The sequence below is a fragment of the Pleurodeles waltl genome, chromosome 2_1 (genome assembly GCF_031143425.1).
Source record: "Pleurodeles waltl isolate 20211129_DDA chromosome 2_1, aPleWal1.hap1.20221129, whole genome shotgun sequence".
Taxonomy (NCBI): domain Eukaryota; kingdom Metazoa; phylum Chordata; class Amphibia; order Caudata; family Salamandridae; genus Pleurodeles; species Pleurodeles waltl.
This window is the reverse complement of record NC_090438.1, coordinates 286,489,563-286,503,840: the sequence shown is the minus strand read 5'-3', so window position 1 is coordinate 286,503,840 and position 14,278 is coordinate 286,489,563. Positions and strand designations below refer to the sequence as shown.

Below are 14,278 nucleotides of genomic sequence, written 5' to 3'. Positions count from 1 at the left end.
ATAACCTCATAATAGCTGATGCAAGCTATTGCAAATGGGTTGAACACTGCATACAGAAGCACTTACTCATAATGTAGTTTTTAAGACCATTGTCAAATGTTGTTCTCTAGCTGGCTAAGTGATTTCTGGTGTGTGGGGACCATGTGCTCATGTGGATAAAGATTTATATGTCAACCTCTTAACCTGCGAGGATGACACCCAAAGCTATGTTAAAATAACATTTAAAAGGAAAAAAGTGGGAGATCCAGGCCTCTGAGTTGTTCAGGAGTTACAGACTTTCACTGTTCATCAACCCATTAATGGAGGAGACTGGTGCATGCTCTCATTTATAGAAGGCCTTTTCTTACCTTCATAAATATACTGCCAATGCTGAGCAGACGCTGACTTGTGCGACGGGAGACCCTGCAGATGATTCATGAGAACTGAAAACCTAGTGGAGTTAAAAAAACATTGTTTAAGATCACGCAGACTAGAGCACTGGTGTACTGCTTATGCTAGTTTTGAGATACATAAAAGGTTTTCCTTCGATTTTAAGAAATTGTTAGGAAACAGGGACATCATGGGTCATAAGAGTCTTTTTGATAAGAATAAAAACATTATATTATTAACCAGCACAAAAGGGCTCTGTAGGCCTTAACTAAACACTGCATTTAAACATCATTTTGCATTTGAAGCTTGCAAGACGACATGTACTTGGACTGAACTGCCTGCAAAGACTAATTATTTTTCCTTTCCTTCCTTCCTTCTTTCCTCTGTTAGTTTTTGGCCTGTGTCAGTCATAAGTACAACATTTCACTACACAAATGTTCTATGGTAACAAGTAAATGAACAGTAAGAGTGTTAAACTTCTTTTTTAGATCCATTTAACCTATGAAAACAATTACTGAAATGTAAAAAAAAAAAATATATATCTTTAGAACGGTTTCTTTATGAATAGGCTCAGCTCACGCTTACCTTGACTGCTTTTGCCTTATTGACACCAATTGGTGGGAAGAAACCAGCATGTTTCATTACTACTTTGGATAATAGTTTAATGTATTGTGTATTTATAATGTTCTTTGTTAAAACATGCCATCTCGACTAAAGCTGTCCTGTTGACATGAATACATCAAGCCCTGATTGGTCAGAGCTGAGGATTATCTACCAGAGTTTTATAATTTGTTGAAATATACAATGTTATAAAAGTGTGTTCAAACTAAACAGATGAAGATTTAACCCTTTCCCTGAGAAACCCTTTTTTTTCTTTAAGAGACAGGCTGCCACCGACTGGTGGAGAGGCTCGAGAGCACTCTGACATTCTGTACTATTTTCTTTTCTGATTCTACTAAAATTTTCAATTAGATGTTTCATTAGGAAAGTATATGCTTTCACATCACGGATGAGAACTCTTTACTGGTTCTACTGAAATTAATTTATCATGAAATGTGATTAGATTAGGGACTAGATCTTCACGGGACACACTATATGCTCTGTTATGTAATAAAACGTGATGAAATACAGACATAATAAAATCTTGAAAATAGAACCAAATTCATTATCGATTCTAATCGAACCTAATGAAATGCTCTTGATTTAGGATTGCACAGTTCTTAATCCCATTTACAATCTGGCTCAAAGACTCCGCCTCTAAAGCTAGTAGAGGTGTGGGACCTTTATATTCCTGGAGGCTCCCAATAGTCTCTGGGACTTTAATAAAAATGAAGCTTCATCAAAGTTGGTAGCAGAGGTACGGTTAGGCAATTGAAAATAAGAACTGCAAAAATTAAAAAGTGCTGCAAAATTATATAAATGACCATTGCCCAAAGCCAGAGTTCAAAGACTTCGGAATGCGGTTCCTGAAGTGGTTGCCTGTTGCAGTTGCCAACTGCTGATTTTACTGTTTTGGGTGCGAGTATTAATAGGGTTATGCGTCGCATATGTGATGATTATTGTGATTGCACAATAGTGATTTATTGAATTATTGTTCATGTGTTGACATTGTATTGCTGCTGCTTATGCACTCGTCAAAGACAGAGATAAAGAATTATCGGACTAAGAAGAAGTCTAAGATCCCGGGATAGATAAATAAGCGATTTATGGTATTCTTGTCTGCTGAGGATATGAAGTTACGTCATCAATTGCACAACTGATAAAGGGACAGTAACAAATATGTTGTGGTTGTACTAACATTGATCAGCATTGGTGGAGCCCAATGCGCAAAAGTGGCACTACACTGATTAGGTAATTTCCCGCTGATTGGGATTTCATTGTTGTGTGTGCAAAACTATTTTTGAATGAGAAGTCGGAGGGTGTGAAAACCTTAAAAATTCTGGTTGCAGACTTGTTTTCTTTAAAAGAAGCAGACAAAGATTGTTATTCTAACTTGCTTTGAGATGTAGACCTGATGCCTTGTGTGCCCATTAAGAAATTGTAAAGAAGGGAGAGCTGCTGCAAGGAGCAAGTTATGTTAATTCATATAGTGCTGTGCTGGTATTGGTTGGTTGGTGTAAACGTTCCGCTGAGACTGGTTGAGGTGCATGAAGATCCACTCAGTAATTGGTTGATTAGCAATTGCACATTACTGAATTAGTAAAATCTGTCAACAGATGGAGTGAATTTGAGAAATTAGAAAGCAAGTGGGCAAAGAAACATGAAACGAAAAAGAAACCGACAGAGGCAGCTGAAGTAAAAAGGAAACTACCATTATGCCTCCCCAGATGAGGGAGCTCCAGCTTACCCATTAAGAGAGGTACCAGGTGGAGGATATGTTCATGCACCGTGAGCCAATCATGCATCATTGGTTAACAATTTTTCAAAACTGAGGGAGAACGCTATGCAATGGTATACACAAGTTGAGGGAGTTAAGATTTTGAAGGTGCATGGGATTATTTGAATAAGTTCTTGAACGCTGTTGCTCCAAATGAATTGTGGGCTGAATGCAAAATTGCTTTCCAGTGGCCACATGCGGAGCCGATGAGATCCTCGCACTAATGCACCTTCCCCACGTGAAGACTAAATTCAATGAAGTGATTAATTTCTGCAAGTCAGAGTCCATCCAAAGGACTTGGATTATGTGAGGTTGAATCAAATTCAGCAGGAAGTAAAGGTGACAAAGCTTGAGTATTGAGATAGATTAAGGCGTTTCATCAGCATACAGATCAAACACATCTTGAACCTACTGATATGGGGTCCTTTATTTCACAATTTGTGCTTGGTCTAAGGCCTGAAATTAGCCAACATATACAGCAAAATGTGATTTGTTGGCAGGCTAAATCTTTAAGTGAGGTCCTTAAGCATACAAAGCACTGCAATAATGAGCAAAAGATTAAACAAAGGGAGCTTAAGGAAAAGTTCATGCTAGCACAGAGAGGTTTTCAGAATCAGTTGTCAGACGGTATGCAAGGAGCTGGATTTTAAGCAAGAATGCATGGTGTTCAAGGAGGAATGGTTGTCACACAGGGTAGAGGTCAAGGAGTTCCGACTGATCCAAATACAGGTCTTGACATTGCAACATTGATGAAAAGGACTGCTTGTCATCTTTGTAACAAGGTGGGCCATCGGAAATACAAGCATAGACTCAGAAAGAATAAATAATAATCAAACACAAGGAGGAAACCAAATGCAGATGCAAAATGTTCTTACACACCAGGTGCAAATACCAATGCAGAATCAAGTACAAATGATGTGCATCCCACAAGCCCCTATGGCTCAACAAAACGTGGGTGTAACAAGATTGAATCAAAATCAATTACTCTAGTAAACACAAACACAATGCAGGTGCAAATCCAAAATGCGAATCAACATTTTACTATGTTTAATGATGAAAGCTTGGACTCAGACTTGTCGCAATGATGGTGCCTGTGAGGGAAGGCAGACTGCGTGCTTGGCAGTCTTACAGACCAGAGTGGGCCATTTGTAGAAGGTGAAGTAAATGTCCACGAAGTGTCATTTCTGATTGATACTAGAGCTACCAATTCCACTGTTACAACAGCTGAAGTCCCAGGTCTACCCCTTTTGGGAAAAGAGATCAAAAGTTGTAGGTGTGACAAATAAGGAAATTACAAATCCAATCTCAAAGAAGCCCCTGTAAAAATAGGCTAATTTGAAGAAAATCATCAATTTGTTGTTTTCACGTCCCGTAAATCTACTGGGAAGAGACTTATTGTGTAAACTCAATTGTACAATTTATTGTACTCCCAGTGGGGCTGAGATTCAGACACAAGATGAAGGTGTTGAGTTTAAATTGGCTAAACAAGACAAAGCAGTGCTTTACCCAAATATGACACCATAATATTTACCTACAGCTTTAAAAGAGAGACTAAACCCAGAAGTCTCAAAAGATATTGGACTAATCAAGTGTGTAGAACCAGTCCAAATTACAGTCAAGCTAAGTGTCATTTTTCTGAAAACACCACCTTACCAAATAACTCCAGAAATAATTGCATGAATAACACTAACAATTGAGAATATGATATAGAAAGTCTATGCAACTCACAGATTACGGGATTGCAAAAAACCTCCAATGGCAAGTTTAGAATTGTGCAAGACCTAAGAAAAGGCCAACAATAATGTAATCCCCAGCGGTACCAACTCCAGCCACCATACTTTACCAGATTCTATGTACAGCAGAATGGTTCACTGTTGAGAAAGTATTAGCATGGTGTTGAGTCCTTCAATACTTAATCAAATTTTAAAAAAAATAATAATAATAATAATAAATTGAGACGTTGATCATGCCCTGTAATTCAGCTCTCGTTCAATACATTGATGACCTATTATTGGCATAACAAACCGAGAGAATCTTGCAAACAGGACACCACTACTCTGTTGAATCACCTGGCTGAGAATGGACTTAAAGTGCCCCGAGCAAGCTGCAATACAGGAAAAGAGGCCAAATATTTGAGACTTATCATTGAGAACAGAACAAGAAAAGTGTTACGTGAAACAGTGGAAGCCAATTTACTAATGGGTCCTCCAAAGACGCAAAGGGAAATCACTGTGTTTTGGGGAATGGTTGGCTACTGTAGACAGTGGATACACAACTTTTTACTTGGAGGCAAAGCCTTTGGGGCTGACACACAGATGTGTCTGATCGATTACATGGGAAAACAAATGCATGATAACTTTCCTAGAGCGGAGAAAAAGTTTTTGTGCCCTGGCACTGGAATGCCTGATTATTCAAAGAGTTTTACATTATTTTGCAATGAGAGGGAGGTCTGCGCTCTCAGTGCTTAAACAGTTGCATGGTGAAGCCAGAAGGCCGGTGGCCTACTTCTCAATTACATCCGATACTGTTGCTGCTGCATTGCCTGGTTATCTTAAAGCAGTGGCTGCTGTCAGTTCTAGCCTTGAGAAATGTGAAAGCACAGTGATGGGCATCCATAAACTTTTATGGTCCCTCATTCTGTCAAGGTTTTTCCTACCAGAACAAAAACTCAGCATACGACTATTGCAAGATTGACTAAGTATGAGCAACAGATTCTCGCTACTGAGAATCTCCCTCTGAAGTGTTGTCAGATTTTAAATCCAACTATCCTCATGGTTTTGTCTGAAAATGAGGCATCAGATGAATTTGATCATGACTTATCTTGCCCTCAGACTTATTCACCAAGCCAAGACCTAATAAAACATCAGCTCATCTTTTGTGTGTCCTGGTTATGTCTTTTTTGTGAATGGCTCACGTTTAAGGACAAATGAAGGTTCCCTAAGAGCGCTTACGCTGTTTGCACCATTCAAGAAAAAGTAGAAGCTTCATGGCTTCTACGAGTCTCTTCAGAACAAGCTGCAGAACCGACTGCAGCCTGACAGCCCAAATATGTGTGACAATTATTTACAGATGGTATGGGTTTGGTGTGGTCCATCACTGGAGATTTATGGTCACAAAGAGGTTTCACGACTTCTTCAGGTTCACCAATTAGAAATGGGGAGCAGGTGAGACAATTGCTGGAAGCCCTGCAGCTTCCAACTGAAATTGTTGTTGTAAAATATGGAGCACACAGGAGCGACAACAGTTATGTCACTGTCTGCAACAGATATGCAGACGAAGTGGTACGCTACTGTGCAACTGTGGATTGTACATTTAATGGAACATTCACAGATGAATCTCAAGAGGATAATGCCTTATTCATGCTGATGATAACAGCAGACACTTGGGAGGAATTTAAAACCATGCAGGAAAATCAGTCTGAAACAGAACAACAGTTGGATTAGAGCGGGGTGTGGAAAGATTGAAAATTATATTTGGGTTTCAGTAGATAAAGGACTAGTGTTACCAGATAGTATATTGTCCCCAATGACACAACATTTCGATGGACTTATACACTCAAGCAGGGATGCTATGGTCCGGTCATTTAGACAAAATTGGTTTAATACCAGATTTAGAGCCCTTGCAGAAGGATTGTGTCACCGATGTGTAACATGTCAACAGACAAATGTAGGAAAACTAGCACCAGTCACAATGAGTCACGCAGGGAGATCCAGTGGTCCCTTCAACAGGGTACAGCTGATGTTTTATTGAAATGCCCGTTTGTAATAGACTGAGCTATGATCTGGTTGTAGTGTGCATTTTCTCTAAGTGGGTAGAAGCCTATCAAACAACAGTGAAGGACCGTCTTACTGTAGCCAAATTGCTGTGGAGGGATTTGGTCCCAAGGCATGGCATACCGGTTTCTCTGGGTGAGATCGAGGAAATAAGGTCAATAGTGAGATCATTAAAATGCTGTGTGCAGCATTAGAAGTTGAACAGAAGTTACACTGTATTTATCAACCTGAAACTTCTGGAATCATTGAACAAATCAACTGAACCATTAAATCGCCCTTTAAAAAAAGTCTGTGCTTCTACTTCATTAGAATGGCCTGTTGCTTTACGTTTGGTGTTAATAAGTCTGCAAAATACATCTAACAGAAAAACAGGTTTATCGTCATATGAGATATGAGATACTTATGGGGAGAGCAATGAGGTTGCCTATTGTACCTGCGAATGCACTAACAGATGACATGGTACTCGATTATTGCAAAGGACTAGCTGATGTGCTGCATTCTCTCTCGACAGGCTGAAGCGGTCACTGTAAACTCACATCAAGAGCACTGCCATGTCCACAATCCTGGCAACTGGGTGCCCTTCAAGAAGCATGTGAGAAACTCCTGTCTGGAGCCAATATGGAAAGGCCATTACCAGGTAATCCTGCTCACAAACACAAGTGTGCTGAAGTACCAAACTAGGTGCATGCTTCACATACCCAAAGAACAAGAGATCCCTGTAAAGAAATAGTGTTCTATGAGCCAAAACCAAGAGCACTGTTGAATGTACTACTGCAAGTTGTACAATCTACTAGAGTTTGTGATCAAAGCCAGCAAGAAAGAAATGAGTGACTATCTACAGACAGGTGAAGAAATCCAATTGCCAGCTATCTCACAAAGTGGTATTGGAGCTCTTGGCGTAGAAAATGGAGAAGCAAGAACTTAAGCTGAAATGACAGTTGAAATAAGCACAGAACAACAAGAAGAAGATCCAGGAGAAGGAAGAAGTTCTGAATCAAGAACAAAGACATCCACAATGCTAAATGGCCAAAGACTTACAATAGAAAGACGTTGAAATAGAGTGTCATTTGGATCCATATCACTGACAACTGAAGAAGAAACAGATTCAAGTAGTATAAGCAACACAGAAGGCGGCCAACGAACACTCCGAATACATAAAAGATCTACAGCACTTTGTTGACCATATTCAGCATCTGAATAAATCTATTAAGTGAGCCAAGTACTAAACTTCCCAATTTCAGATCTGCTCAACTGAAATAAAGAACCTCTTTGAAATTACTCAAAGCAAAATTTTATTGAAATCAAACCATTAAATGCACAGTTTGAAGTAAAAAAAAAAAAAAAAAAAAAAAAGATACAAATTGCCAAGGTGAGAAATGTACCTAGGCCCAAGGCTGCAGAAGAATAGGGATAACATTTAGAAGAACACAGAGTAAGATTAAGAAAGACTATACAAACATTGCTGTGATTAAGCTTGCAAGAAACTAACCTAAAAAACGACAATCAAACATTGTTGCACACAAAATAAAGATATTAACTTTGCTCTTACAAGATCTGACTTTAAACATGTGTGCCCAAGCCAGAAATAGGTGTAAGATTATTTTAGGGATTATACTTTTATTAATAGTCTTATTAGCAGTTGCAATATTATTAGAAACACTTTTTGCATCAGAGACAGAGAAATCTGTAACTACATTCACTAACACAACATTTAGACCAGGTATTAATGAAGAGGAGCTATCGTGTAGACTTCCTGAAGGAATATTATTCAACAAATGTTATCCTAGATTAGTACAAGAACATACAAGCGATACTGATGCAAAAGGTTGTGCACACGTCTTCTTCAGCTGATGAATAAGTAGCATGTCATCACATTACTCTTTCCTATGGCATATCATGCAGCATTTTGCTTAACTATAAGCAGAGACATTTTCAATACTATTTCTCTAATAATCATAATTAGGACAGTCCTTTCAAAAGCTCCACTGATGAAAAGCATGAGTTTACACCCAGAAGCAAAGAAGGTGGAAACGGCTTGGTGTTATTTTAGAACTTTCCTTCCTGTAAACACTGTTACGGCTCATGAGAATGACCTAAAAGGCTTAATTAACCCTTTAGAAAAGGCTTTTCTTTTAATGTTAGGGGAAAGAAATGCAGTTTGCACAAAATGCATAATAAAAGGATGATTTCTTGAAGAATGAGAAAATAGGATGATTTTAGAAAAAAAAAAAAAAAAGTTGGTTCCAAGATTGAAATTAGATAAGAGACACAAGGGGAAAGTATGTGTGTTTGTAATGATATTTGTGTTTTGACCACTGACTCCACGTTGCACTTAGCCTAGCCGCACAGTCACATTAGTGACCACAAACTTCATTTTACCTATTGACTTTTAGTATTAGCCACTGCCATGTTAAAAGCTGCAAGTGTATTTCCATGCTCACGTTATACAATGTGCTCACGTTTTTATTCTGCATGTTTGCGTGTTCATTCTCACCAAGGGTTTAGGATGATAAGAATGTACTAGAATGATGTTTATGGTACAGCAGGGAACGGTTTTGGCTTGAGAGAAGGCTCCTCGGCCAATTCCAGACATGTTCTTTTCAAAACTGACCTGAAGTAGCCAGCATTTTTTAATAATAAACGTATGGAGCTGGAGGAGGCTTCTAGAATTCTCCTCCCTTGTTTGTTAAAAGTATATAAGAGGCCGAGACCAGATGGATCGGGGAGTGACTCAGATCTCAGACATGCCCAGGATGCTGAGGTGTGTTATCCTTCCTGTGAGGATAATTGATCTCCCTCCACAACTGATTCTGGGATCTGGCGGTCGGATGCTGGTAAGGAGGGAAATGACGCAGGTTTGCCCTTGCCTCATGGTGATGCTTTTTTTTGTTTAAATTCTGGTTATCTGCTTTGCATATACACACATTTGCTGTGTATATTGCAGTGGAAAATCATTTGTACATGTTTTTATTTCATTGTTGTGACCAATTTTAAACGTGTGCTTTCAGCATTCTAATCTACCTTAGGAACCTTGCAGAGTGATTTAATAAATCTTTAGACTAAGAAGCGCATTCCCGAGATTTTTGTCAGTGCATGAAGGTTTCATCTCGGTCATTAGTGAAGCGAAGCAGTGTTTAAAAGAAGAATTAATGGGAAAAGGACAACTGGAAGGATTGTAATTGTGAGCAGGTTTTTGAATTGTCAGGAGAACATGGCAAATTTTGCAGGATGACCCAACAATACCTGAAGTGTATCTTATTTGTGAAGAGTATGCTTATTTCAGACTACGAGCTAATTGGGGTGGGGGTATTTCTACTTAGGCTTGCTTTTTTCAAAAACGTATCACAAACCTGGATGCATTAAAAATTACATCTGTACATAGGTATTCACTCAGTGTAAATTATGGAACGCAACTAGGAGGAGACCTATTCAGAGATATATACCCAGCAGTGGGAGCGGTACTGAATGAGAAGATTAGAAAGCTTTGAACAGTTAGCAACCAGTACTTCTGCAGCTTTATTAGTTGAAAAAACAGAATTGGTAGCAGACAGATCAATGGTACTACAAAATCATCATGTTTTAGGCATATATTTCACAGAAAGGATGCTGAAAATCAAATTGTTGTACTTGTATACCAAAGGAGATTAAAAAGATTATAGATCATGCAAAGAATAGTTCTGACTTAAAGCTTGATTTAGAACTCTTAGAAACCATCCGCATAGTACAGGCTTAATTAAAGGAGTGTTAGCGAATGGTAAAAGCAGCAGGAGGAAGAATCCTCAAAACTATTTTAGTTCCTATGCTAGTAGTAGTAGTTGTCTGTTTCCCATCTACATTAGCAGTTTACTAGGCTATAAAAGATGCCCTTAAGAAAGAAGAAAAAAACTGAAATGAACAAAAAGGATGAAGATTTAGAAAGAAGTAAACATGTTAACAGAACATAACAGTGTAAAAGAGAAAATTTGAAAAGGAAAAAGGAGACATTCAGTGGAAGACGTGTAAACTCTGAATACATCTATGAATGTAATTTTGTGATTGTTTCAAACTAATAGATGGGGGAATTGAGAGAGTCTTTAGTAATACAATGTTTTTATTCCTATAAACCTGCATGAAAGGGTTTTTATAGGCTGGATTTAAATGTGATTTTGCACTTGAAGCTTGCACACTTCCTTGCACTTGAGTGAACTGCTGAGGACACATTTTTCCTTTCCTTTCTTCATTCGTTGTCTCCGCTGTTAGTTTTGGGCCTGTCATGATCGTAAGTATACCATTTCTTGAAGCAAATGTTCAGAAGTAAATGAAACAGGAGGGGTGTGGCCAACAAGGCGGTAGAGCTTTAGTTGAGCTCCTGTCCCCCGACCCACATCTTTCCTCATTCTGCCCGACAGTGTGATCGTGGTTCACACACCCCATCGGCGAGTTGCTCCATGCCCCTCTGTGCTTAGGGGGTGCCCCCTTTTGGACCCTCCTTTCGGGTTGTCGACAAACTACAGAGGGCTTTCCTCGAGGCCATGTGGGCTCTGCCTTGGCAAATGGCGGACGCAGTTATTTCTGCTGCAGGCCCCAGATGGCTTGTGTTGGCTGCCCTGCTATAAGGTGACCCAGAGATCCTAATGCTACCCAAAGGGGACTGGTGTGGTGAGCAGAGCCACCTGTACATGATTTTTCGACTGCAGTGAAGCTCCGTTGAGGTTTCGGCTAAGAGGCACCGGCGACATGGAGCTGCGGCGGGCGAGCAAGCTGAGTGGCCGTGGATGGCGGCAGCAAAACCCAGTATCCAATGGATGGAGGCAGTGACACTGCTCAATCTGAACCCCCAGAGGTGAGGTGCAGTGTGTGCACGTAGATTGTAAACGATCAGCAGCAGCGGGACTCCGGTCGTACTGCACGGAGGCAGCGACACGGTTTATTTTGGACTCTGAGAGGTGAGGTGTGGCGGGCGGGACTGCAGAACACACGGGACCCGCTTTGGGAACAGGTGAACCCACAGAGGAAGGACGCACCTCGCATTTCCAGTAAAATTCACCCGGCCTGTCTGAGCTCCTTCTCCCTGGAGACCTGTAATCTGTGTGGGTGGCATGGCGACTCGTGTTTCCCAACCATTGGTATGGATCGCATGAGGACTAACTGGCCTCTGGGTTCCTGACCTGTTAAAGGGGAGGGACTGCGGCTGTGGGCCACAGGGCCAAATGGGGATTACTGGCACACTTATGTGGGACACATTCCCTTAGATGCCAGGCAGCACACCCCCCAGTGACAACTGAGGACCCCAGTGGTACCCCACCACACAAATCATCTCCACTGAGAGGAGTGTGCATTTTGGGGACCCAGAGGACATCAGGTCAGAATCCATTCTTGGTGGCGAACACAAATACTGTGCATTGGCTCAGATTTCAGTATACTGTCTTGGAACGTCTTGAACTCACTCATTGTAGATCCGTTTCTGTTTCCAAACTACTGGTGTCATGGAGGGCATCCCCCTTGGAGTCTGTTACTCAAACATTATTGCCCCGGGGATGGTGGAGAATTCTAACCAGGTGTGGGATACATCCGCTCTGGCCAGCATACATCATAGCAAGCCCCTGCTCCCTCAGCATGGGTTTGTCACCACCTCCTGGGTGGAGCTCGGCTGCCAACTGCTCATACTGCCTGGAGACAAGCAGGTCTGAGATGCTTGACTGTCCGGTTTACCCCATCTATGAATTTCCTCAGGCTCTTCGCAATCTTGAATGTCCCTACAGCTTTCTTATCATTCGTTTGGAGGACCTAAGACTCACTGGGATAGGATGTTCCTGCTGCCTTAGGGCAAGTGGGCCTGCTCTCTAGTGCTCTGGTGTCCTCCTTCACCATCCTCATTCCAGAGACGGGTGTGGCAGATCTCCTCCCTCCGCCACCAATGATGGCCTGGAATAAAATGGACCTATACACTATCACAGCATCCGTAAATAGAGGGGGCTAATGGGGATTCCCCTACTATGCCACTCCAGCTGTCCACAGACCAGGGAGACCATCTCTGATAGTCCATGCCCTGGTAGACAGGCGCGTTCCATGCGCTTAGTCTCCTGGGAAGACTCCATAGTCCCCTGCTGTGCACAGCATGTATAGAACCCCGCACAACAATCTTATACACACCAATCTGCAGCCCACCACACTGGATCTAGAATTGACCTCCGTTCGCTAACAGCTGGTAACTTGGTCACTTCAGTCCGTTTGAATCCTACCACAGGGTATATCCAATCATGCCCCCCACCTTCTTCTTGAGTGTGGTGCCCAGCCAGGTGTCCTCTGTCCGATGTGGAGATTCAGCACATGGCATCTGCAGGACCCAGAATGTGTGGCGTTTGTGAAAGAGGAACTACAAACCTTCTTCCAGACCAATGCAAATTTGGTGTCATCGGCCGAAACGTTGTGGACAGCGAGTAAACGCACTATGGGGCCTCCTCAAGGGTTACATGCACCGGAACACACCAGGCACAAACAGTGGACTTGGAGTCCCAGATTCTCACCTTGGAACACCAGGTATGTGGTCCTGACCCAGGGTAAGCAGGTCACCTATTGGCAATGGCATGGTCTAAATTAAGGCAGGTCTCCCTGGAAGAGGAGAAACAGTGTTGGACGGCATCGATCCAAAGGGTTTACCAATCAGAAAACAAATCAGGCACGGTACTACACTGGCATTAGAGATTCCTCTGGAAAACCTCTGTGAGGAATCTGCAATTGCTCAAACATTTGCGACATTCTACCAAGAGCTTTATGAGGTGATCCTGATCTCTCCATCTAAGGTCGAGAATCCCCCCCTCTTTGGGATATACCTCTACCTTCGATTCCTACCCCGATGGCCTGAGAACTAGATCTGCTTTTGATGGCCGAAGAGGTGGACCGGGCCATATCTGGTCTCCAGTCAGGCAAGACTTCAGGCCCTGATGGCTTTCCCATAGAATACTATAAACAATACCGTGCTCTGCTGATACCTCACCTGCTGGTATTCTATGAGGAGGTGTTGACCAGAGGTTTATTCCCCCGGATTTAGACAGAGCTACTATGGTTGTTAAACCTAAAGTGGGACTGCTCACAGACTGATGCCCCTCCTACCGACCGATCTCACTTATTAACGTAGACATCAAGATTCTCGCTAAAGCTTCGGCAACTAGGTTGAGCCTGACATTGTACCATCATTTATATCCTGATCAATGTGACATTATGCCAGATAGATGCACCCGGCACTGCAGAGTACAACTGGCACTCTCTCAAACACATCGCCTAGATCACAACCTGGCTCTTCTCCTGATATTTCTAAAAGGCAAACGACTCAGTTTCCTGGTCATTTCTCAAAGCTGTGCCCCAACAAGCCATCTTCAGACTATCCTTTCGGAAAATGGTGGAGCTCCTGTATAACACAACAACTGCCCAGGTCCGGGTAAATGAAGTTCTATCCTCACCCTTTTCGATCCGCAGGGGTACCCTTTATCCCCACTGATATTCGCTCTGCCATATAGCCCCTGGCACGTCTGATACAAAGCGATGCTTGGACCTGGGACTAGTGATGGGAAGGGGTTGTGTAAGAACAAATTGCCCTTTATGCAGAGGGTGTACTACTCTTCCTCAGTGACCTGCAGGTCTCAGGCTCCAGCTGTTTAGAAATACCCCTCCCTACAAGAAGGCCTCCGGCCTGCAGGCTAATGCACATAAACCCCTCTTGGTGGTGGTGGTTGGAGAGGCTGCGGCGCACCACTGGTGACCCGACATACCAGTTTGTCTG

The 14,278-nt window shown here is 41.9% G+C and overlaps 1 protein-coding gene across 2 annotated transcripts in view; it reads right to left on the bottom strand.

Annotated features, from left to right (window-relative positions):
* The window catches only part of PABIR2 (PABIR family member 2), a 217,075-nt gene that overhangs the window by 175,794 nt on the left and 27,003 nt on the right, over positions 1–14,278 (bottom strand). Inside the window, exon 2 of one of the 2 annotated variants that reach the window (XM_069212489.1) lies at positions 348–430. The exons of the other annotated variant lie outside the window; for it this stretch is intronic. The gene's annotated coding sequence lies outside the window, so the exon portion shown is untranslated. The remainder of the gene's footprint in view (positions 1–347; positions 431–14,278) is intronic. 2 annotated transcript variants of the gene reach the window in all.